At 40.6% G+C, this 24,206-nt stretch overlaps 1 long non-coding RNA gene and 1 pseudogene across 2 annotated transcripts in view; one reads left to right on the top strand and one right to left on the bottom strand.

Moving 5' to 3' along the window:
• Window positions 1-16,202, bottom strand: part of LOC127491593 (uncharacterized) — a 46,804-nt gene extending 30,602 nt beyond the window's left edge. Inside the window, exons 1-4 of one of the 2 annotated variants that reach the window (XR_011387232.2) lie at window positions 16,039-16,202; window positions 13,881-13,974; window positions 3,867-3,985; window positions 3,689-3,740 (exon numbers count right to left, since the gene is read on the bottom strand). This is a non-coding gene — a long non-coding RNA (uncharacterized LOC127491593). The remainder of the gene's footprint in view (window positions 1-3,688; window positions 3,741-3,866; window positions 3,986-13,880; window positions 13,975-16,038) is intronic. The other variant, XR_016230762.1, reaches the window with a different exon arrangement.
• Window positions 318-662, top strand: LOC138849108 (large ribosomal subunit protein eL30 pseudogene; annotated as a pseudogene).
• Window positions 16,203-24,206: the final 8,004 nt, after the last annotated feature.

Below are 24,206 nucleotides of genomic sequence, written 5' to 3'. Positions count from 1 at the left end.
CAAAAGATGCTAAAAAAAGTAATATTAGCATCATATTCCCCAAATGTGACTTATTCGTTCCAGAGGTAAACATCATTTAGATTAATGACCTTTTGTCTGCTTGGGTTATAGAGGACTGGTTTTAAATATTTTGCTTCCAAATAAACTGTAGCTTTCCAACATATGCATTTTGTTGGAAATCTTATAACACTGATATATCATAACAAGAAAAGTTGTGTTGCATGATCTCAAAATAAGGATGCTTGCTTCCTTTCTTACTCGCTGGCTATCTCTGTGGCTGCTCTTGGTGAGGGCTGTTCTGCACCTAAGGCAGGAAGATGGTGGCCACAAAGATGAAAAAGTCATTCAAGTCAATCAACTCTAGGTTCCAACTTACCATGAAAAATGGAAAGTAGATGCTTGGGTACAAGCAGACCCCAAAGGTGATCAGACAGAACAAAGAGAAACTGCTCTTCCTTGCCAACAACTGCTCACCTTTGAGGAAATCTGAAATAGAGTACTACGCCATGTTGGCCAAAACAGGTGTTCATCACTACAGTGGCAATAATATTGAATTGGGCACAGTGTATGAAAAATATTACAGAATATGCCCACTGGTTATCATTGATCCACGTGGTTCTGATATCAGTAGAATTATGCCAGAACAGACTAATGAAGAATAAATCATGCAAAACTTTTCTTCAATACAATTTCCCAGAGCTTGTTTAAACAAACAAACAAACAAAAAGAACACTAGGACAGATTTTATCAACTGTCCATCTTTTCAACATGGCTTTTACATTCATGATCATTGAATCTCATATAAGCTTCTTACAAGTCTGTAAGAGAGGATGTTTAAGAATACAGAAGTCCACAGTGAGACCTTACTCACAAGACAGAGCCAGGACAGGCACTCCATGATCTCTACATGCTCTTTTCATTTCTATCTTGTGTCCAGCCAATCTCCAAACATGGTGCTCAAACTTCAGCATCTTGGCCACAGTTCCTCTCTCCCTACAGTCTCTAGCACCCATAATAATGGCATCATCCACACCGGTGATCACAAAAGTTCTCAATAGTTCTCATTTTAACTCCATTATACCTTAGGAAACACTTAGACTTTTTCATCACCAGGAACTGGTCTTCTGCAAGATCTCTAGTCAGTTAACCCTTTCTGATACAATCTCCTCAATTTCCTCTCCCACCCCATGGCCAAACTCAATCTACCTTTTACAATCTTCAATAAATCAAAAATTACTGATCGAGAACCTACTGCATCAAAGCCTACAAAAGAGATGGAAGACCAGCTAGACAAAGACCCAGCCCAGACTGAATTTCCCTTCCTCAGCCTACCATGCTTCCACTTACTGATTTGTTGACTTTACAATGGTGCAAAAGCAATATACATTCAGTAGAAGCTGTACCTTGGGTTTTGAATTCTGATCTTTCCCCAGGCTAGCCATATCCATACAGTAGGCTTCCCTCTCCTGATGCTGGGTAGCAACAGAAGAGACAGCCATGTGATCATGAGGGTAAACAACTGACATTCTGTAGTGCACTGTGTTCCTAAGATATGATGTTCAGTAGGCTGGCTGTATTCATACACTTTTACTTGCAATATTTTCAACTTACGATGAGTTTATTGTGATGCAACACAATGGCCTAAGTCAAGGAGCATCTGTATTTCTAAGGCTCTCTGGGAAATTCTAGTACAAACAATCCATATACTGACATTAGGGTCCTACTGGGCTACATCACTATACCTTCTTCCAGGACTATAAAAAGGGATCCCTTCACAGAGAGGGCCTCTGGTTTCCGTGGTCTGCTTTTAGTTTATTCTTCTTCCTTTCTCCTGCACTTGAACCTGAAGCTTGCTAATTTGCTTTTGTTTATGCTCCCTTTCTTTGTCTCACAATGTGATGCAACTTTAGACCCCAACCCCTGCCCACCAGGTAATTTAAAAATGACTGCAATGGTGCACGTCAATCCTGCTCATTCCACCTCTGCCAACTTAAAGCACCCACCATCTCTTCATTCTCCCTCTAATGCAGACTGACTTCTTGCTCTTTATGCACCTCTGCCCTCTTGCCTCATTTGTAATGACTTTATGTTAGGCAAAATGAATGTTTCTTCATCGCTGCCCTTATATCAAGAATAAAGGCCAATCAAACCTTGCATCTCTGCTGGACTACACACTTAAATACATTTATATGTTTGTCCCTGCAAGTGGCCTCCGTGGACTCTGCTGACTGCAACTTGTGTCACTGTTTCTGAAACATCTTTATGGTCAGTGAAAAGATCAAGCATTACCTTCAGTGATGGTAAGCTCCAAATTGCCAGTTCCAGTAACATCCTTGAATATGAGTCATACCTCTGTTTAGTTGATTTATAATAAATCTCTCCCACATGTGTCTTGATAAAAGCAGACCTTTCAGGATTTGTTACTTAAAGTTCCCTACCAAGGCTTTTCACTTCGTACTTTTCAGTTGTCAAATTGTATAAATTTATAATCATCCTCATTCACCATGGATATGATTGACTACATAATACTTTTGAAAAGTTACCTGCCAATATGGCCACTTGACTCTAATTTCATACCTACCACACAGAAATAGGTCAGACTCTAAATGTTGTCTTTTACTGTCTTTTTTTCATTAAGTTGCAAAAGGTTTCATACAGGTCAGCAAAGCTGGTGCCTCCCTACTTTCATTTCTGGAACAATCTTCCTTATTATTAATAACGGTGATGACGATAAAAATAGTACTAATGCCTGTATGCCTTCCCAAGGGCACAGAGGTCTCGACCCTGGTTGCAGGCATACCTAAGATATACAGCAGATGCTACTATCATTTTTTTTTAACATCGTGAATGTCTTAACTAATTTTCCTTTAGTTACTAGGTAAGTTTCTAATAATTCTTAGTTACCAAGGCAAGAGAATGATTAAAAGAAACAGTAATAAACTGAGTTAAAATTGCCTTCTTTTGTCTTTGTCCCAGAGGAGTAGCCTCACATTTTCAGTCTTTCACGTCTCATGTATACAGCAAGAATTCACTAAAGTTATCTGGATATTAGAGAAATGCTTAATTTTTTTCTCAGGAAGAATGCAAGCCAGAATTTACATAGGAGTTTTCTAGCTGTGAAAGTACCTGAAGGGGCCAGCACTGTGGCATAGGTTAAGCCTTTACCTGCAGTGCCAGCATCCCAAATGGGTGTTGGTTCATGTCCTGTCTGCTCTTATTCTGATCCAGCTCTCAGCTAATCTCCTGGGATAGAAGTGGAAGATGATTCAAGTGCTTGGGCCCCCGTACGCTAGTGGGAGACCCAGAAGAAGCTCCTGGCTCCTGGTTTCCAATCAGCCCAGCTCCGGCCATTGCAGCTATTTAGGGAGTGAACCAGCAGATAGAAGACCTCTCTCTCTCTCTCTGTCTCTTCCTCTGTCTGTAACTCTGCCTCTCATATAGATAAATAAATAATTTTTCAAAAAAAAAAGTTCTTATAGAACTGGAGAAAATAGTCTTGACTGCTGAGAAGGCGGACTTCAGGCTCACAAGCTGTTCTCTTCTAGCCCAGAGCAAGTCACCCTACCTCTTCCCATGTGAAATCAGGCTCTTGCAAATGTGATTTTTCTCTAAGTCATCTCACAGACCACATCCTGTCAGTAAAACACGCTTTGATTTGTTGATAATGTCTTCTACAAAATGTACCTACCAATCCTGAGTCAGCAGCAAGGTGTGTGGTCAGAGGTACACATCAAGTTATTCTGAAACACAGAAAGACAGACATGGCAAACAAAAGCCACCATTTAGCCCAGATACCAGCTTGATTTAATCCAACTTATTGAACATTTACAGAGCCTTATTGTAACAATGTTCCCTTTAAAACTGACCTTGAGGGGCCGGTGCTGTGGTATAGCAGGTAAAGCTGCCTCCTGTAGTGCTGGCATCCCATATGGGCACTGGTTTGAGACTCTTCTGTTCCACTTCTGATCCAGCTCTCTGCTATGGCCTGGGAAAGTAGTAGAAGATGGTCCAAGTCCTTGGGCCCCTGCACCCACATGGGAGACCCAGAGGAAGCTCTTGGCTCCTGGCTTCGGATAGGTGCAGCTCCGTTTGCGGCCAAATGGGAAGTGAACTAGCAGATGGAAGACATCTCTCTCTCTCTCTGCCTCTCCTCTCTCTCTGTGTAACTCTGTCAAATAAAATACCTAAATCTTAAAAAAAAAAAAAAAAAACTTAACTTGAGGCAAGGCTTAAATTCTAAGCTTTATTGGGAAGTATAATCCCAGCAGAGTATGAATGGTGGAAAAGAGAACTGAGGCAGGTAAGGTTAGGAACAAAATCCACCCAAGGACTGTATTACAAATTAGCCACTTTGTAAACATACTAGTCACTTAGAATGGTCTGTACAAAAAAGCTTTCCCATGGAACAGTTCATCAGCATGCAGAAATGAAAGAGATTATCTACCAGTTCCCTGCCACTTCCTATGTGGTGGAGTCACACAAAGTCACTTGCTGTCACAGTATTTGGAAGGAAGAGGTCCAAGCTCCAGAGAAACAGATGAAAGTCAGGAAACTTAAGGTGGCACATATGAAGCACCTGATAGTTTTATCATGGGCAACAAATTGTCCTGCACACTATTTCTCAGTCAAATGTGACTACCAAGATTATAATGAGCCTAAGAGTAAATACCTCCTATTTGTATTTTCAAGTCATAATTGAGAGAAAATGCCTTGGCAGGCCAGCATTTGGCTTGGCAGGTAAAGCCGCCACCTGCAAGCCAGCATCCCATATTGGTGCTGGTGCAAGTCCCAACTGCTCCACTTCTGATCCAGCTCTCTGCTATCATCTGGGAGGGCAGTGGAAGATGGTCCAACACCTTGGGCCCCTGCACCCATGTGGGAGACCCAGAAGAAGGTCTTGGCTTCAGATAGGTGCAGCTCCAGCTGCTGTGGCCATCTAGGGAGTGAACCAGCAGATGGAAGACCTTTCTCTCTCTCTCTCTCTCTCTCTCTGCCTCTCTGTAACTCTGCCTTTCAAATAGATAAATCTTTATATAAAAAAAAGGAAAGAGAGAAAATGCCTTCTGATGCTAATTCCCTTTGAAGACAGATGATGATGCTTCAAAAAGTTCATAGAAAGTGGAATTAAAGGGCCAGCATTGTGGTTCTGTGGGTTAAGTCATCCCACAAGTACCACTTCAAGTCCCAACTGCTCCGATTCTGATCCAGCTCCCTGCTAAATGTACCTGGGAAAACAGCAGAAGATGACCCAAGTACTTGGAATGTTGCACCCACATGGGACACCCAGATAAGAGTTTCAGGCTCCCAGCTTCAGCCTGGACAGGCCCAGCCATCATAGTCGTTTGGAGGTAATAAACCAGCAAATGGAAGATATTTTACTCTCCCTCTCTCTCTCTCTCTCTCTGTAACTCTGCCTTTCAAAAAAATAAAAATTAATCCTAAAAAAAATTGGAATTAAAAGATGTTTGACACAAAAACATTCTGAAATCCATGCACAGAGCCTTCAAAAGCTGATGAAAACTTTGACCTACATCATCCTTTCCTGCCCCAGTAACCACGGTTCTGCACTGTGTCTATGTACAGTATTTGGCTTTTTAACGATTCTCTATGTAAATGAGACCACATAGCATTTTAAGTATTTTTCTTTCTATATCTGGCTTATTGTACTTAGTTTGCCCCATCCATTTCTTCCTTTGTAATATTTCTTTATCCATTATAGAGCACTAAGTGTGTTTTCATATCTTGTCTATTGTAAAATAAAAGCTATAACAAACATGAGAGGACAGATTTTTTATTTTTTATTTTTTGACAGGCAGAGTTAGACAGTGAGAGAGAAAGACAGAGAGAAAGGTCTTCCTTCCGTTGGTTCACCCCCAAAATGGCCACTACAGCCGGCACACTGTGCCGATCCGAAGCCAGGAGCCAGGTGCTTCCTCCTTCCTGGTCTCCCATGCAGGTGCAGGGCCCAAGGACTTGGGCCATCCTCCACTGCCTTCCCGGGCCACAGCAGAGAGCTGGCCTGGAAGAGGAGCAACCAGGACAGAATCCGGTGCCCCAACCAGGACTAGAACCCGGGGTGCCGGTGCTGCAGGCGGAGAATTAGCCAAGTGAGCCGCAGCGCCGGCCAGGAGGACAGATTTTAAAAAGTTGATGAAAAATACGGATCAGGAAAGTTATGCATGGATCTCAAATTTTTTATGCCAAAATAAATTTATCTTTGAATTTCACTTTCTACAAACTTTTTGAAGTATCCCCATATGAAATGGTATATGATTTTGGATGGAGGGAGGTAGAGAAAAAGAGAGAGAGAGAGAGACAAAGAGGGAGCTCTCATCTACTGGTTCACTCCCCAAATGTCTACAACAGCCAAGGGTAGGCCAGCCTGAAGCCAGAAGCCAGGAACTCAATCCAGGTCTCCCATGTGGTCTGCCTCGCAGGGTCTACATTAGTGGGAAACCAGAGTTAGGAGTCAGAGCTGAGATTCAAACCCTGTGACTCTTACATGGGACACCAGCATCCTAAATGGTACCTTAACTGCTTCGCCAAACATCTGCCTTAGTGTATGATTGTTTTAGGAATTGTATTTAATCTAGGAATTTCATTTATATTTCAAAAATAATAACAATTACTCAAGAAAAATATTTTATCTCCTTCAGCATAATTTTTGCTTGCCAAAGCCCATCTACACCAACAGAATTTAAAAAATATTAAATAAGAACTTACAAGGAAACACTGAAAATCTAGAGTACTTTCATGGTGGTCAGGAAGGGGAAAAGGCTGGGAATGACTTTATTTTCCTCAATAAAGTGGCCTGAGTACCAAGTACAATGTGATGGGAGAAGGAAGGAGGAATTTAAGAATAAATTATTTCCTTCACTAACAGGCAAATAAATCATTTGTATGCAAATAATGAGTAGCACTGCAACTATTACAATACTTTAAATCTGTCTTATAAATGCAGAATTTTTTTAAGCATCTGCCTGGTGAAAGCTTTTTTTTAAAAAAAAATAAGATTCATTGATTTGAAAGGCATAGTTACATGGAGAGAGAGAGAGATCTTCCACCTGCTAGTTCACTCTCCAAATGACTTCAACCAGCCAGGGCTAGGCTAGCTGAAGCCAGGAGCCAGGAGCTTCTTCTGGCTCTCCCACAGGGTGTCAGGGGCTCAATCACTTGGGCCATCTTTCTCTGCTTTCCCAGGTGCATTAGCAGGGAGCCAGATCAGAGCAATCAGCAGCTTAACCTATTATGCCACAAGCCCAACCCAACAAAAGCTTTTTTAAGTTAAAGAAAAAGGAGAAGGGGAGGAAGGAGGGGGGATTGAGGGACAGAGGGAGTATACTTGTCATCTCAGAACTGTATCTGTAAAATACATGAAATCTCTTCTCTTTATACTAATAAAAATTTTAAAAAGGAAAAAAACTTTTTTACTGTCCTACCATATTTCCCACTGAATGATTTGTGCCAAAATTACTGCAAGTGATAAAATCTAAGCTACTATCATTAGGCATATTTGGGGGATATATTTTTAATTGTAATTAGTATAATTTCTGTCTCCAAGGTACCCAGCTATTCCTTTTTTTTCTGTTTAAGATTTATTTATTTACTTAGAAGGCATAGTTACAGAAAGGCAGAGGCAAAAAGAGAGAGACAAAGAGGGATCTTCCATTCACTGGTTCACTCCCCAGATGGCCACAATGGCCATCTACACTGATCAGAAGCCAGGAGCCAGGAGCTATGTGTATCAAACAGTTAATTCGTATAAAATGTTGTGCCCCATGTCTAAAACACACACACACAGTAAGTCCACATGATGTGTTATTGAGTTATTATTCATCTAAAATGATTGATCTACACTGAAAAGTAAAGCTTAGGAATCCAATGGTGGCAGAAAACACTTTCTGGCTTTGCTCTCTAACCAACTTACAGCCCACTCCACCCACAGCTTCCTTCAACATTAAGGTGGACTCTCAGAGTCAAACCCTCAGGAATAGTCAGCTTAGAATTACAATGGCCGAACCCCATTTGACTCAGGCCACCAGACTGTTAAAAGGCAGAGCTGAGGTCAGTTCACTTACAGACCAAATGTCCTCCTTCACACAGGGATCATTTATACTGAAACATTACGACACATGGCTCCCTTCTCACATCTGCTTTGCCATATCTTAGAAAGTCAGCTGTATTCTACATTCCCTGTCTTTAAGTAAGTCATATTTTCTCTTTTATTCAGCCATTATTAGATTACTGGGATTTTTTTTTTTGCTTTTGTTTAATTTTCCCAAAAGTTTCCTTTACAAATTCATTAATATTCATGAAAGTGTTTATATATATTAAAAAACATTAAGTGTAGGATAGGAGGAAGCTCTCTCCGCCCAAGATTTTAGTCTCATGCTTAGGAGATTTGGGGGCTTACTGTACATACCTGTTTTATTGTTTTGTTTTCATGCTTGGGTGATAACCCAAAAATAAAACAAATAAAAACAGAAAGGAGCATGAAGTGGGATGGGACTCTGACACACTGATCAGCCCACTGTCCTGGTGTATCTCAGGAAAGGGTGAAAGTGGTTTACACAACACTATCCAGGCAGACCCATTCAGAAGATATGGCTCCTGTAAGAAAGTCTAAAGCTCCATTAAAGCATCTAGGGCTATATTATGACTTTATTTTGTGGGCTCTTTCCTCCATTAAAAAAAAATTAAAGCTATATTTTACAACTACATTGGGATAAGGATGAATATATTAATGTTATATATTAAAACATTTTCTTCCACCTGAAATTCTTTTTTCCTACCAATTTTAAAAGGAATGAAAACAATTTCACAGGCCCCTCAATGTTTGCTGGGCATGAGACCTATTAAGTATAGGTACTGGCCCTGAAAGCATCTCAGATATTACACAGTAACTGAGATAAGGCCAAGTTGTCTTGGACCCTGGCTAAGATTGCTGGTTGATGACTACACTGACCAGGAAAATTTAATCATCAAAGATGCATTCAACTTTTATAACCTTCTGTTCCTAGCCACAATCTAAAGTCCTATAATAAAGAAAATCATACTGAGGCCCATCATGGCTCTGCATTTCTGCCTGGAGTTATAGCAAGGATGATACAAACTCTTTGTACCTATTCATACTTATCACAGCTCTGTTTTAAAACAAACACCTTGGCCAGCGCCACGGCTCACTAGGCTAATCCTCCACCTTGCGGCGCTGGCACACTGGGTTCTAGTCCCGGTCGGGGTGCCGGATTCTGTCCCGGTTGCCCCTCTTCCAGGCCAGCTATCTGCTGTGGCCAGGGAGTGCAGTGGAGGATGGCCCAAGTGCTTGGGCCCTGCACCCCATGGGAGACCAGGAGAAGCACCTGGCTCCTGCCATCGGATCAGTGTGGTGCGCCAGCTGCAGCGCGCCGGCCGCGGTGGCCATTGGAGGGTGAACCAACGGCAAAAGGAAGACCTTTCTCTCTGTCTCTCTCTCACTGTCCACTCTGCCTCTCAAAATAAAATAAAATAAAATAAAAATAAAATAAAACAAACACCTTGTACTTGCTGAATTTCATCAGTTGATGTATAAACACATATAAAATTTGCTTCTTTATAAATGTCTTTCACAAACCAAAGTCACTGATCAAGGAAGAAAGGAAATCTTACTGAGAGTATATGATGTGTCAGGCACTGGGAGTCTCCATAGTCCATGACCCAAAGATTATTATCCCCATTTCTATACTGAAAGAGATTAAATAACTTAAGATAAAATAATTCAGTATTGCTAGAGCTAGAATTCAAATTCAAATCTCTTTAATTTCAAAATTAATGCTGTTTCTACTACATCAAATAGATTACATGGAGTTGTCCAATTAAGCATTTTATATTTAAAAAAAAGTTACTCCAAATCTTTTAAAAAGAAAGTAACCATCTTCAAATGAAGCCAGGCAAAATCATATCACCTAACAGTATCATGCACTTTTTGAATCAGAAAGCACATTAGAAGATGCACCTAGTACCATCCCTATCTATTCTCAATAAAGAAACCCCTGAAGGATTTATGACATTTCCAAGATCACATACAGAGCAATGCATTTGTAAACATTGCCCCTCACCAAATGCAAAAAGCAAAATTCATATGAAGAAGAGAGTAACATAAGTAGAGAGTAATTGTGAATCATTTTTCATGGTTCATATTGCTACTCAATGGACTCTTCATTTTTTGGTTATATTCATATTTTTAATAGAAAGCTTTTATTTAATAAATATAAATTTCATAAGTACAACTTTTAGATTATAGTGGTTCTTCCCCCTATACCCGCCCTCCCACCCCCAAACCATCCCATCTCCTACTCCCTCTCAAATTCCATTCTTAATTAAGATTCATTTTTAATTATCTTTATATACAGAAGATCAACTCTATACTAAGTAAAAATTTCAACAATTTGCACCCAGACACACAAAGTATAAAGTACTGTTTGAAGACTAGTTGTATCGTTAATTCTCATAGTACAACACATTAAAGACAGAGGTCCTACATGGGGAACAAGTGCACAGTGACTCCTATTGTTGATTTAACAATTGACACTTTTATTTATGACGTTAGTGATCACCCAAGGCTCTTATCATGAACTGCCAAGGTTATGGAAGCCTCTTGAGTCCACAAATTCCAACATTATTTAGACAAGGCCATAATCAATGTGGAGGTTCTCTCCTCCCTTCAGAGAACAGTACCTCCTTCTTTGATGGCCAATGGACTCTTCTTTATCTAGTATGCCCAAGATGAAGACCAAAGATGTCAATCTATCATATGACTTGACAGCAAAACTATAGGCTTCCATAATAAAGGCAGTCTCTTTTAAACTACAGAACTTGAATCAGACTTTGAAGGACAGTAGGAAATGTAGGAAAGGACGGTAGCAAAGTAGAGTGTTTTTCAGATGTTCAGAGAAAAGTCATGGATGGAACCACAATTAGAATTTTCTCTGATCAGGCCAGTGCCGTGGCTCACTTGGCTAATCCTCCGCCTGCGGCACTGGCACCCCGGGTTCTAGTCCCAGTTGGGATGCTGGATTCTGTCCCAGTTGCTCCTCTTCCAGTCCAGCTCTCTGCTGTGGCCCAGGAAGGCAGTGGAGGATGGCCCAAGTCCTTGGGCCCTGCACCCGCATGGGAGACCAGGAGAAGCACCTGGCTCCTGGCTTCGGATCAGTGCAGCGCGCCGGCCATAGCGGCCATTTGGGGGGTGACAAACGGAAGGAAGACCTTTCTCTCTGTCTCTCTCTCTCTCAGTAACTCTGCCTGCCATAAAAAAAAAAAAAAAAAAATTCTCTGATCTTTAAAAATTTAGAGAGGAATTTCATAATCCCACTGCCATTGTATTTTATAACCCTGTAAGTTTTTAAAATATATATTATATATAATTTTATTATTTAAATCTAAAAATAAACATTTGTTAAAAAAAAGTTGAAACGGTGTATAAAGTTTGCTATGTGTACATACTGACCTTTTACAATGCATTTACAGAGATGGGCAAGGAAGTATCCTAATATATTCAGAAAAGTTGAGGGTGGGACAGGGGGAAGACTGATTACAAATTCATATAGTATCAGATGAAGGAGAGAAACCTTGGGGAAAGAACTGAGACATCGGAGGATGACTTAAAATATTTTCCTTTGTGAAGAGCAACACAGCCCACACATCAAAGCTGGGATGGAACTGTACTATGTGCTTGCTTTGGGATTGAGAGAGGGAGGCAGCACTGGAAACAACGTATGGTGAAAGTCCTCAAGGTGGGTGCTAGGTGAGAATAGAGCCATCCCAAAGAGCCTACTTACTTCAGGTGAAACCCATTAGAGAAATTGGAAGGAACAAGGCTCTCAACTTCTTCAATCCTCAGGCTGAATTATTTGGAGGTTTTTTTTCTACAGGCAATGAGAAATCACTGAGGGCTGTTGAGCATGGAATGGTATGACATAACTGATGTTTTAGGAAGATTCTTTGGGCTGCAATGGGGCAGGGGATAAACAATGAAATAATAGAGACCCATTAAGAGGGTATTGGATCCTTTAAGATATGTATTTTCAAGGAAATAATCTTAAATAAACTCAAATGTTTACATACCAGTATTTTCACTGCAGTGTTACAATAGCAAAGAGTTCTTAAAGCATGAAAAATGACCAAAATATCCTAAAACAGAAAATTAGTTAAATAATTAATGGTGGGGACCAGTGCTGTGGCTCAGCAGGCTAAAGCCCCAGCCTGCAGTACCAACATCTCATATAAGCACCGGTTTGAGTCTCGGCTGCTCCACTTCTGATCCAGCTCTCTGCTAGTGTGCCTGGGAAAGTAGAGGAAGACAGCCCAAGTCCTTGGGCCCCTCCACCCTTGTGGGAGACCCAGAAGCTCTTGGCTCTCTTCAATGGGCTCAGCTCCAGCTGTTGTAGCCATTTGAGGAATGAACCAGCAGATGGAGGACCTCTCTCTATCTCTACCTTTCTGTGTAACTTTCAAATAAATGTTAAAAAATTAATGGTATTTGAAGCCGCTAAAAATAGTGTTTTTGAAAAATATTTAGTTGCATGCAAAATGTTGGTGATATAATGCTGAATGAAAACAATGCCACAAAACTGTATATGAATTTGACCCCAATTATATGGAGAATTTCTTAAGGACACTGTCGTAATTATCTTGCCTTAGGAAAAGACCATTAGTCATAATGAGCATGTTTTAGTTTATAATGCACTGCTTTGAATATACAAATTAGAGAAAACTTCCATGTGTCCACATGACTTGGCTACAAGAATATTCTGAATCATGTTACTGATTCAGGTAGATCCCCTAAGTGTAAGAAAGGAGGTGAATGAATAATAACTGGACCCCAATCCACTGTGTGGGTATTAGGAGAAAAGAAGCCAATGAAAAAATAAGACTCAGTTCCAACATAACACTGAACTAGTGAGGAATAAAGGTTGGATGGCTCACAGACCACCTGACACCTGCAATGCTGAGGTTTAAAGACAAAAGCAAAAATTGTACGTCCACACCCACCTGGAAAAAAAGAATTCCAACCAGGAGCAGCAGTTTTCCTGGAGAAAAAGCACTGTGGGTGATTTGCTTTGTTCCTGCATTAATGAGTATGTGTCACTTTGATAATTAGGGATTTGTTTCATTGTTATTAATTGAGCTTACTTGTTTGTTTAAATAAAGAGGCAAATGCTTAAGCCTGTGAAATGCAAGGGCAGATAAACCAGTAAAGATCCCCAAGTGCCTTCTGAGTCAGGATGCAGGGCTTCATAAAATGTAGTTTACAACATATATAAGCTTAATAGACTTTCCAAATAAACAGGATTATAGACATTGTAGACATTAAAAAGACTTAAGTAGGTAACTTTCTTGGGATTTTCCCAAAGACTCTGTATGGGATAAAGTTAAAAAGTGAAAGGGTACATTCTCCCCCATCAAGTCATCTCCAAAAACATATAAGCTAGCTTTCAATTGGCGCTATCAAGATGACAACGCAACAACACAAGACCATTTCAAAATTTTGAATACTAGTGCAAAATCAACAAAACACAAATAAAAATTACAGTGTTGCTGTGATATTTTTGAAAGACACTGAGTTCACAACATCCTTTTTAAGTTTTCAAATCATCATTCTATAGATTTCAGCACTATAGCTACTGCATATATGCTATCAGGACTACGAATTTACTGTAATGATTTGTAATAATATGGAATCATCTAAATTATGAGTCTAGTTTCTATTTTCAATTGAAATAGCCAACAGGTAAGCTGCATTTTGTTATGAAATTTCTATTTCTATCATTTCAATCATTAAGCCAACCAGTAATGAAAGACAGTTTTACAGTGCTTGATGCCAACAGGAATAATCTGATACCCACTGCACATAGTCTTCAAGTAGAAATGATGGCACATAGTCTTCAAGTGAGGTTTTTTCCACAGAAGAAATGGATACCTTTGGACACTCCAGACTTCCTGTCAATACAAACAAGAATTTCCCCAGATAAGTATGTAAAACTCAATCAATAGCATGTTGGAGAAAATTAAATATAAATCATATATGTTCTGCTTCCACTAATAAAAAGTAGTAACTAAGAAGAGGTTTTAACACAATCTATAGGACATTTGTTTCTGTATTAGTAAAGGATGCATGAAAGCATATTAACAAATTTCTTATTTGCAGTTTTTGACACGTATTTATGGTTCTTTGTTTTTGCTGCATTTTGCTTTTTGATCTCACACTGGAAAGCATAATCCTCCTAATTTTTTTTAAAGATTTGACCTATTTTAAATGCAGAGTTACAGTAAGAGAGAAGGAGGGAGGGAAGGAGTGAGAGAGATTGATCTTCCACCCGTTGATTCACTCCCCAATTGGCCGCAATGGCTGGAGCTGGGCCTGGCTGAAGCCAAGAGCCAGGAGACTTATCTGGGTCTTCCATATGGGTGCAGGGGCCCAAGGATTTGGGTCATCTTCCACTGCCTTCCCAGCCACTTTAGCAAGCAGCTGGGTCAGAAGCAGAGCAGCCACAACACAAGCCAGGATGTCAGCAATGCAGGTGGAGGCTTAACCCACTTCACCACAATGCTGGCCCCTTTTAAATCTCTGCATTGCTAGGTGACCTGAAATGTAAATTCACTTCCTGTAACCTACTGGCCTTATCAGAAAATTTTATCTAGCAAATATATGTTAATTGATTACTCTCTGAAATGCACTGTTAAGCAAATATGTATTGGAAGTTGTTCTTTTTTTTCTCAGTAGAAAATCAAGAATCACTAATTAGCTTTCTGACTCCTGGCCATTAAAACATCTTTCCTCAAAGCTATTGTAATAAATATTTTTAAAAAACCATTAGCATAAAGTTTTATCTAACATATTTTATGAATTCTATTTTCAAAAACAAAACTTAAGAATATGTATAATACTATTGAACTTCAAAACAGTAACATGACAGTTAACATGCATTCAAAAAGCTCTTTAAGGATACCAAATCACAGAACATCTATCTGTTCAACTGCAGGACTTTTTTTTCGTATTTATCATTGTCTTTATTTTATTATTTATTGTATTGGCAGGGAATGGAGACATTTCATGAAAAATGAATTCAATTGTACGATATAGTCAAGAGCTTGAAAAAGAATGATTTCCCACCCTTAATCAGTAAACATTCCTTTCAAAAGAAGGTGAAAAAATACTTATAAAATAATAAAAAATAAAATTTAATTGAATACCACATCTCTCTTTGCATTAACTACCGACTGCTCACCATCTAATCACACGTGCTTTCCTTAATTCCAACGGAAAGTGTGAGAAACTCATGGGTCACCCTGGAAAGCACCTTGGGAAAGAAAGTGCACACAGCGGACCAGCAGGAGAACAACGGCAGTAGAACACCGCATTTAAACTTCTGAGATGAGAAATCGCTCATGGAATCCTTGTTTTGGTAGCAAGATCATTAATACTTAATAAATTCCATACTTCTGGCATACTGTAAAGTTTAAAGACACAAATAAGCAAGAGAGCTTGAAATACGAAACTGCATCATAACTTTTACAGGAACCCAACCATGTTCCTTACATTTCAAGTAAGTTTAATCAACTCTCATTATTCATTAGCACTCCATCAAGCGGGCCAGCGCACCAAGCAGCGGCACCCTACAAATGGCTCCGAACTTGCTAAGCAGAGTTCTTAGGATAAACGTGCGTGTACTTTGGCGGAACAGGCACGTGGATATCATAAAGATGGCAGCTGTACGGCCCGCTCGGTGAAATTTCTTGCCTTCCTTCGTGACTTTTTCTGTACTTCATTCAGTAGCCAACAGTTTTTCCTAAAAAGTCTGAATCTTTCAAGTATAGCTCGACTGTCCCACCAGCAGGGAGCAGGCTGGTTGGCAGCCATCTCTCCACTCCTTCCAGCGCATGGTCCCAAACAAAAGGTGTGCAAGTCAGACAGGGAGGCCAAGTTCTCAAGTCTTATTTCATGGAACTGGCGGGGAGCGAGGGGGACGGACAAATTTCCTCTGAAATTAAACTTCTGCTTGCCTCTGAAGGAGACGACCACTGGAGGTCCAACGCCTCAGCCAGGTCGGGGCAGACGAGCGCCAGCACTGGCAGAAGCCGGCGTCGAGGCGGCGGTGGCCGCAGTTCGAGAACGGCCTGTGCGCACAGACGCCGGAAGTCGCGCGCGCCGCGGCGGGCTCCAGCTCCCAGTTGGCCCGGCAGCGGCTCGGGGGCGTGGCCTGGCTCGGGAGCCGCCCCTCCACCCCCCAATCCCAGGCTCAGATGCAGGATTACAGGTATTTACTGGAATCTTCTCGTACGAATGTGACCGAAAGCTGCGTTTTTTTTCCCGGTCGCCCACAATATGTGACTACAAACAGATTCACACTAATAATTAGAATCCAAGTTTATTGGCTCTTGCCTCCACCAAGCAGGACGCCAGCACCTTAGAAAAGTTTCTTAAGGGCTTCTAGAAAGCGCAAGTGCTCTCTGAAATCAGGTGCCTCTGGAATTCAGGTGGCTTCGTGAATCATCCCACTCTTACAGGACATCTGCTATGGCTCTCTCTGGCACCTGCTGGGCACTCTCATGTCACCAGATCCTGCAAGCAACAGTGTTGGAATTCTGCCCCAGGTACCAGAGATATGCACTGGTATGGGGACATTGCCCAACACTAACCTTGACATTGCAACCCATTCAAAGGTTCCAAAGTAGAGACGTTTGTATGACTGTGTCATACAGAATTTGACGTTTTGTTTGTGGTCTGATTTTTACAGCAACTTGCTCCCACGGTGACAAGACTTGTGTCACTGAGCCACTGCCTGGTCTGTCCTCTGTATAGCTGCTTTGGAGGCTCCTCAGTCCCCTTTACAAATATTCCCTTTAGGTGCTGTCTTATGTATCTATATGATGTATTCCTATAAATTCAATGCATAACAATTTGTTCTAGAAAAGGTCTATTTGGTTAAAGTTTTTGGGTTTATTTGAAAAATAATCAGGGACTCCCGGCAAGATGGCGGAATAGGAAGGGAGCACACTGATAGTCTTGGGAGAGATAGTTTAATAAAAGTGGAGATACTGCAGGTTCAAGGAAGAGTAGGGGAGGCAACAGCAGAAGAAACTCTTCCGGAACGCGTGACTCACAGCGGACCTGCGTGGACAGCGTGGGAGCCCACAGTTTGGGACATCAGCGGCAGACTCAACACACCAGCGCTGGAACGCGAGGTGAGCCAAACCTCAATAGCCCGAGACACCGGCAGGCAAGCGGAGAGAGGAGACTAGAGGGAACGACCCCCCGGGGGGGGGGGGGAAGTTCACAAGGCTAACTGGAAGAGAGAGAGAGAGAGAAAAAAAAAAAAGGGTGACTAGTACGGACACGGGTTTCTCTCTCTCCGCTCACCTCTCAAGGGCGAGCAAGACAAAGAGCAGGCGCCATCTTGGACATACGTCATAAGCAGAGCGACCTCAGGTCTGCACCGGCCCTGAGCCTAGCAGAAAAACCTGACTCTGGGCGGGGCGAATTAACAGGAGATTAGGAGCTAGTAAATTTGTGGTGCTACTGAACTGAGACTGTGAAAAAAGAGATGGTGGGGGAGAGAACTCACGGAATTCACGTGAGCACTCTCCAGAGACGCTACAATTCCGTAACTTTGGTAACCCAGTGGGAGGCTGAAGGAGAATTTGAGCCCACTCTGAGGGCCGAACAGATTCCCTGTGGGGATCTTGGGAAAGAGCTTCCAATCTCTGGCTCCTGTGGGTATATCATTTGCCTGCTAACTACTTCCAACTTCATTCAGCTGTGCGGAATTACTTCCCTTTTGAATCAAAAAAAAAAAAAAAAAAAAAAGAAAGAAAGAAAGAGAGAGAGATTTACCACGCCTAACCTGGGAGTGTCAGTTTTGGCACACCAAACAGAGCTCTCAGGCCACACCCATCTCAAGCCCTAAGGCTCCATCAAAAACAGATAGTCCACTTAATCTAGAGTCATAGTATAACAAGAAAAAGCACCACAGTGAAGAAACCAAATATCTCCAATATGCCAAATAACAAACGCAAAAACCGAGGTAATAAAAACAAGGAAGTCACCATGACGCCCTCAAATGAAAAAGACACCCCAATTCAAGATTATGAAGATGATGACATAGAAGAAATGCAAGAAGCAGATCTCAAAAAATTGATAAGAACATTAAGAAGTTCTCAAAAACAAATTCTGGAACTACACAAATCCTTAATGGACAAGATAGAAAATCTCTCTCGTGAAAATGAAATATTAAGGAGGAATCAAAATGAAATCAAAATGAAACGAAACAAAATGAAACTAGTACAACAGGAAACTGTGATAGTGACTGAAGTGAAGAATTCAATAGATCAAATGAAAAACACAATAGAGAGCCTTACAAACAGAATGGGTGAAGCAGAAGAGAGAATATCGGACTTAGAAGACAGAGAACAGGAAAGGATACAGTCAGACCAAAGAAAAGAAGAGGAAATTAGAAATCTGAAACATATTGTCGGGAATCTTCAGGATACTATTAAAAAACCCAACATTCGGGTTCTAGGAGTTCCTGAAGGCATGGAGAGGGAGAAAGGATTAGAAGGCCTTTTTAGTGAGATATTAGCAGAAAATTTCCCAGGTTTGGAGAAGGACAGAGAAATCCTAGTACAGGAAGCTCACAGAACCCCTAATAAACACGACCAAAAGAGATCCTCACCACGACACGTTGTAATTAAACTCTCCACAGTGAAACATAAAGAAAAAGATCCTAAAATGTGCAAGAGAGAAACGTCAGATTACTCTCAGAGGATCTCCAATCAGACTCACAGCTGACTTCTCATCAGAAACTCTAAAAGCTAGGAGGGAATGGCGAGATATAGCCCAGGTACTAAGAGAGAACAACTGCCAGCCCAGAATATTATATCCTGCAAAGCTATCATTTGTGAATGAAGGTGAAATAAAGACTTTTCATTGCAAACAGAAATTGAAAGAATTTGTTGCCACTCGTCCAGCCCTGCAAAAGATGCTTAAAGATGTGTTACACACAGAAACACAGAAACACGGTCATCAATATGAAAGAAGGTAAAGGAAGGAAACCAAGGAAGGAAACCTCACAGCAAAAGATCACAGGGAATTCAAAGCATATATTGGAACTTATCTTTGGCAAATGGCAGGGCAAAGTTACCACTTATCATTAGTCACTTTGAACGTGAATGGCCTGAACTGTCCAGTTAAAAGACACCAATTGGCTGATTGGGTTAAGGAACAAAACCCATCTATTTGCTGCTTACAAGAAACACATCTTTCCAACAAAGATCCATACAGACTGAAAGTGAAAGGCTGGAAAAAGATATACCATGCCAACAGAAATGAAAAAAGAGCGGGCGTAGCCATCTTAATATCGGACAACATAAACTTTACCACAAAAACTGTTAAGAGAGACAAAGAGGGACACTATATCATGATTAAGGGATCAATTCAACAGGAAGATATAACAATTATCAATGTATATGCACCTAACTACAGGGCACCAGTTTATCTAAAAGATTTATTAACGGACTTAAAGGGAGACTTAGACCCCAATACAGTAGTACTGGGGGACTTCAATACTCCACTCTCAGAAATAGACAGATCATCCAGTCAGAAGATCAACAAGGATACAGTAGATTTAAACGACACTATAGCCCAAATGGATCTAACAGATATATACAGAACTTTCAATCCTACAGCTAAAGATTTTACATTCTTCTCAGCAGTACATGGAAGCTTCTCTAGGATTGACCACATACTAGGCCATAAAGCAAGTCTGAGCAAATTCAAAAGAATTAGAATCATACCATGCAGCTTCTCAGACCATAAAGGAATGAAGTTGGAAATTAGTAACTCAGGGATCCCTAGAGCATACGCAAACACATGGAGATTGAACAACATGCTCCTCAATGAACAATGGGTCATAGAAGAAATCAAAAGAGAAATCAAAAACTTTCTGGAAGTAAATGAGGATAACAGCACAACATACCAAAACTTATGGGACACAGCAAAAGCAGTGTTAAGAGGAAAGTTTATATCAATAGGTGCCTACATCAAGAAATTGGAAAGACACCAAATAGATGAGCTTTCAATTCACCTCAAGGAACTAGAAAACCTACAGCAAATCAGACCCAAATCTAGTAGGAGAAGAGAAATCATTAAAATCAGAGAAGAAATCAACAGGATTGAATCAAGAAAAACATTACAAAAAATCAGCCAAACGAAGAGCTGGTTTTTTGAAAAAATAAACAAAATTGACACCCCATTGGCCCAACTAACTAAAAAAAGAAGAGAAAAGACCCAAATCAATAAAATCAGAGATGAAAAAGGAAATGTAACAACAGACACCACAGAAATAAAAAGAATCATCAGAAATTACTACAAGGACTTGTATGCCAGCAAACAGGGAAACCTATCAGAAATGGATAGATTCCTGGACACATGCAACCTGCCTAAATTGAACCAGGAAGACATCGAAAACCTAAACAGACCCATAACTGAGACAGAAATTGAAACAGTAATAAAGGCCCTCCCAACAAAGAAAAGCCCAGGACCAGATGGATTCACTGCTGAATTCTACCAGACGTTTAAAGAAGAACTAACTCCAATTCTTCTCAAACTATTCAGAACAATCGAAGAAGAGGGAGTCCTCCCAAATTCTTTCTATGAAGCCAGCATCACCTTAATTCCTAAGCCAGAGAAAGATGCAGCACTGAAAGAGAATTACAGACCAATATCCCTGATGAACATAGATGCAAAAATCCTCAATAAAATTCTCGCCAATAGAATGCAACAACACATCAGAAAGATCATCCACCCAGACCAAGTGGGATTTATCCCTGGTATGCAGGGATGGTTTAATGTGCGCAAGACAATCAATGTGATACACCACATTAACAGACTGCAGAAGAAAAACCATATGATTATCTCAATAGATGCCGAGAAAGCATTTGATAAAATACAACACCCGTTCATGATGAAAACTCTAAGCAAACTGGGTTTGGAAGGAACATTCCTCAATACAATCAAAGCAATCTATGAAAAACCCACAGCCAACATCCTATTGAATGGGGAAAAGTTGGAAGCATTTCCACTGAAATCTGGAACCAGACAGGGATGCCCACTCTCACCACTGCTATTCAATATAGTTCTGGAAGTTCTAGCCAGAGCTATTAGGCAAGAAAAAGTAATTAAAGGGATACAAATTGGGAAGGAGGAACTCAAACTATCCCTCTTTGCAGATGACATGATTCTTTATTTAGGGGACCCAAAGAACTCTACTAAGAGACTATTGGAACTCATAGAAGATTTTGGCAAAGTAGCAGGGTATAAAATCAATGCACAAAAATCAACAGCCTTTGTATACACAGACAATGCCATGGCTGAGGAAGAACTTCTAAGATCAATCCCATTCACAATAGCTACAAAAACAATCAAATACCTTGGAATAAACTTAACCAAAGACGTTAAAGATCTCTACGATGAAAATTACAAAACCTTAAAGAAAGAAATAGAAGAGGATACCAAGAAATGGAAAAATCTTCCATGCTCATGGATTGGAAGAATCAATATCATCAAAATGTCCATTCTCCCAAAAGCAATTTACAGATTCAATGCAATACCAATCAAGATACCGAAGACCTTCTTCTCAGATCTGGAAAAAATAGTGCTGAAATTTATATGGAGGCACAAGAGACCTCGAATAGCTAAAGCAATCTTGTACAACAAAAACAAAGCCGGAGGCATCACAATACCAGATTTCAGGACATACTACAGGGCAGTTGTAATTAAAACAGCATGGTACTGGTACAGAAACAGATGGATAGACCAATGGAACAGAATTGAAACACCAGAAATCAACCCAAACATCTACAGCCAACTTATATTTGATCAAGGATCTAAAACTAATTCCTGGAGCAAGGACAGTCTATTCAATAAATGGTGCTGGGAAAATTGGATTTCCACGTGCAGAAGCATGAAGCAAGACCCCTACCTTACACCTTACACAAAAATCCACTCAACATGGATTAAAGACCTAAATCTACGACCTGACACCATCAAGTTACTAGAGAACATTGGAGAAACCCTTCAAGATATTGGCACAGGCAAAGAATTTCTGGAAAAGACCCGGGAGGCACAGGCAGTCAAAGCCAAAATCAACTATTGGGATTGCATCAAATTGAGATGTTTCTGTGCTGCAAAAGAAACAGTCAGGAGAGTGAAGAGACAACCGTCAGAATGGGAAAAAATATTTGCAAACTATGCAACAGATAAAGGGTTAATAACCAGAATCTACAAAGAGATCAAGAAACTCCACAAAAACAAAACCAACAACCCACTTAAGAGATGGGCCAAGGACCTCAATAGACATTTTTCAAAAGAGGAAATCCAAATGGCCAACAGGCACATGAAAAAATGTTCAAGGTCATTAGCAATCAGGGAAATGCAAATCAAAACCACAATGAGGTTTCACCTCACCCCGGTTAGAATGGCTCACATGCAGAAATCTACCAACAACAGATGCTGGCGAGGATGTGGGGAAAAAGGGACACTAACCCACTGTTGGTGGGAATGCAAGCTGGTCAAGCCACTATGGAAGTCAGTCTGGAGATTCCTCAGAAACCTGAAGATAACCCTACCGTTCGACCCAGCCATCCCACTCCTTGGAATTTACCCAAAGGAATTTAAATTGGCAAACAAAAAAGCGGTCTGCACCCTAATGTTTATTGCAGCTCAATTCACAATAGCTAAGACCTGGAACCAACCTAAATGCCCATCAACGATAGACTGGATAAAGAAATTATGGGATATGTACTCTTTAGAATACTATACCGCAGTAAGAAACAACGAAATCCAGTCATTTGCAACAAAATGGAGGAATCTGGAACACATCATGCTGAGTGAAATAAGCCAGTCCCAAAGGGACAAATACCATATGTTCTCCCTGATCGGTGACGACTGACTGAACACCAAGAGGGAAACCTGTTGGAGTGAGGTGGACACTATGGGAAATGGTGGCTTGATCAGCTAGCCCTGACTGTTAATGAGCAACTTAATACATTATCCCTCTTAGTAGTTTTTTTTATCTGTTCTACTTAATATGACTGGTTTAGATCTGTAATTGATGCACAGTTATTCTTAAGTGTTGAAAATTAACTGAAATGTGATCCCTGTTGAACATGGTGGTGGGAATGGGAGAGGGAAGAGATGTATAATTTGGGACATGCTCAGGCTGACTTGCCCCAAGTGGTGGAGTTGGAAGCATACCAGGGGATTCCAATTCAATCCCATCGAGGTGGCATGTACCAATGCCATCTCACTGTTCCAGGTGATCAGTTTCAGTTCACAGTTGGTCATGGTGAAGGGACTGGGAGTCAAAGGGAACACATAAACAAGTCTAGTACCTGCTAACGCTAACCGATGGAGTAAATAAAGGGGAGAGTGATCCAACATGGGAAGTGAGATACTCAGCAGACTCATAGAATGGCAGATGTCCTAAATAGCACTCTGGCCTCAGAATCAGCCCTAAAGGCATTCGGAGCTGGCTGAAAAGCTCATGAGAGTATTTCAGGCATGGAAAGCCAAGACACTCTGGCAAAAGATCTCTGCGAGTGAGATCCCAGTGGAAAGAACAGGTCATCAAAGAAGGAGGTACCTTTCTCTGAAGGGAGGAGAGAACCTCCACTTTGACTATGACCTTGTCTAAACAAGATAAGAGTCGGAGAACTCAGAGGGCTTCCATAGCCTTGGAAACTCATGACTGGAGCATAGGGAGATTACTGATGCCATAGACAGGAGTGTCAATTGGTAAAGTCAACAACAGGAGTCACTGTGCACTTACTCCTCATGTAGGATCTCTATCCTTAATGTGCTGTACATTGAGATCTAATGCTATAACGAGTACTCAAACAATATATTTCACTTTGTGTTTCTATGGGGGTGCAAACTGTTGAAATCCTTACTTAATGCATACTAAACTGATCCTCTGTAAAAAAAAAAAAAAAAGAAAAAAAAAAAGAAAAAAAAAAAGAAATTATCAATTCCCAACTTGACTCTCACTGGGATTAAACATGACAATAGGTCTGCAAAAAAAAAAAAAAAAAAAAAAAAAGAAAGAAAAAGAAAAATAATCATTATTTTCCTACAGCAAGGCATATTTCTTCATCTGGTATAAAATTTCACTAAA

The sequence above is a fragment of the Oryctolagus cuniculus genome, chromosome 3 (genome assembly GCF_051225735.1).
Source record: "Oryctolagus cuniculus isolate XC-2025 breed Fujian yellow rabbit chromosome 3, ASM5122573v1, whole genome shotgun sequence".
Lineage (NCBI taxonomy): Eukaryota > Metazoa > Chordata > Mammalia > Lagomorpha > Leporidae > Oryctolagus > Oryctolagus cuniculus.
The sequence above is the reverse complement of the archived record's forward strand: the minus strand, read 5'-3'. Positions and strand labels throughout refer to the sequence as shown.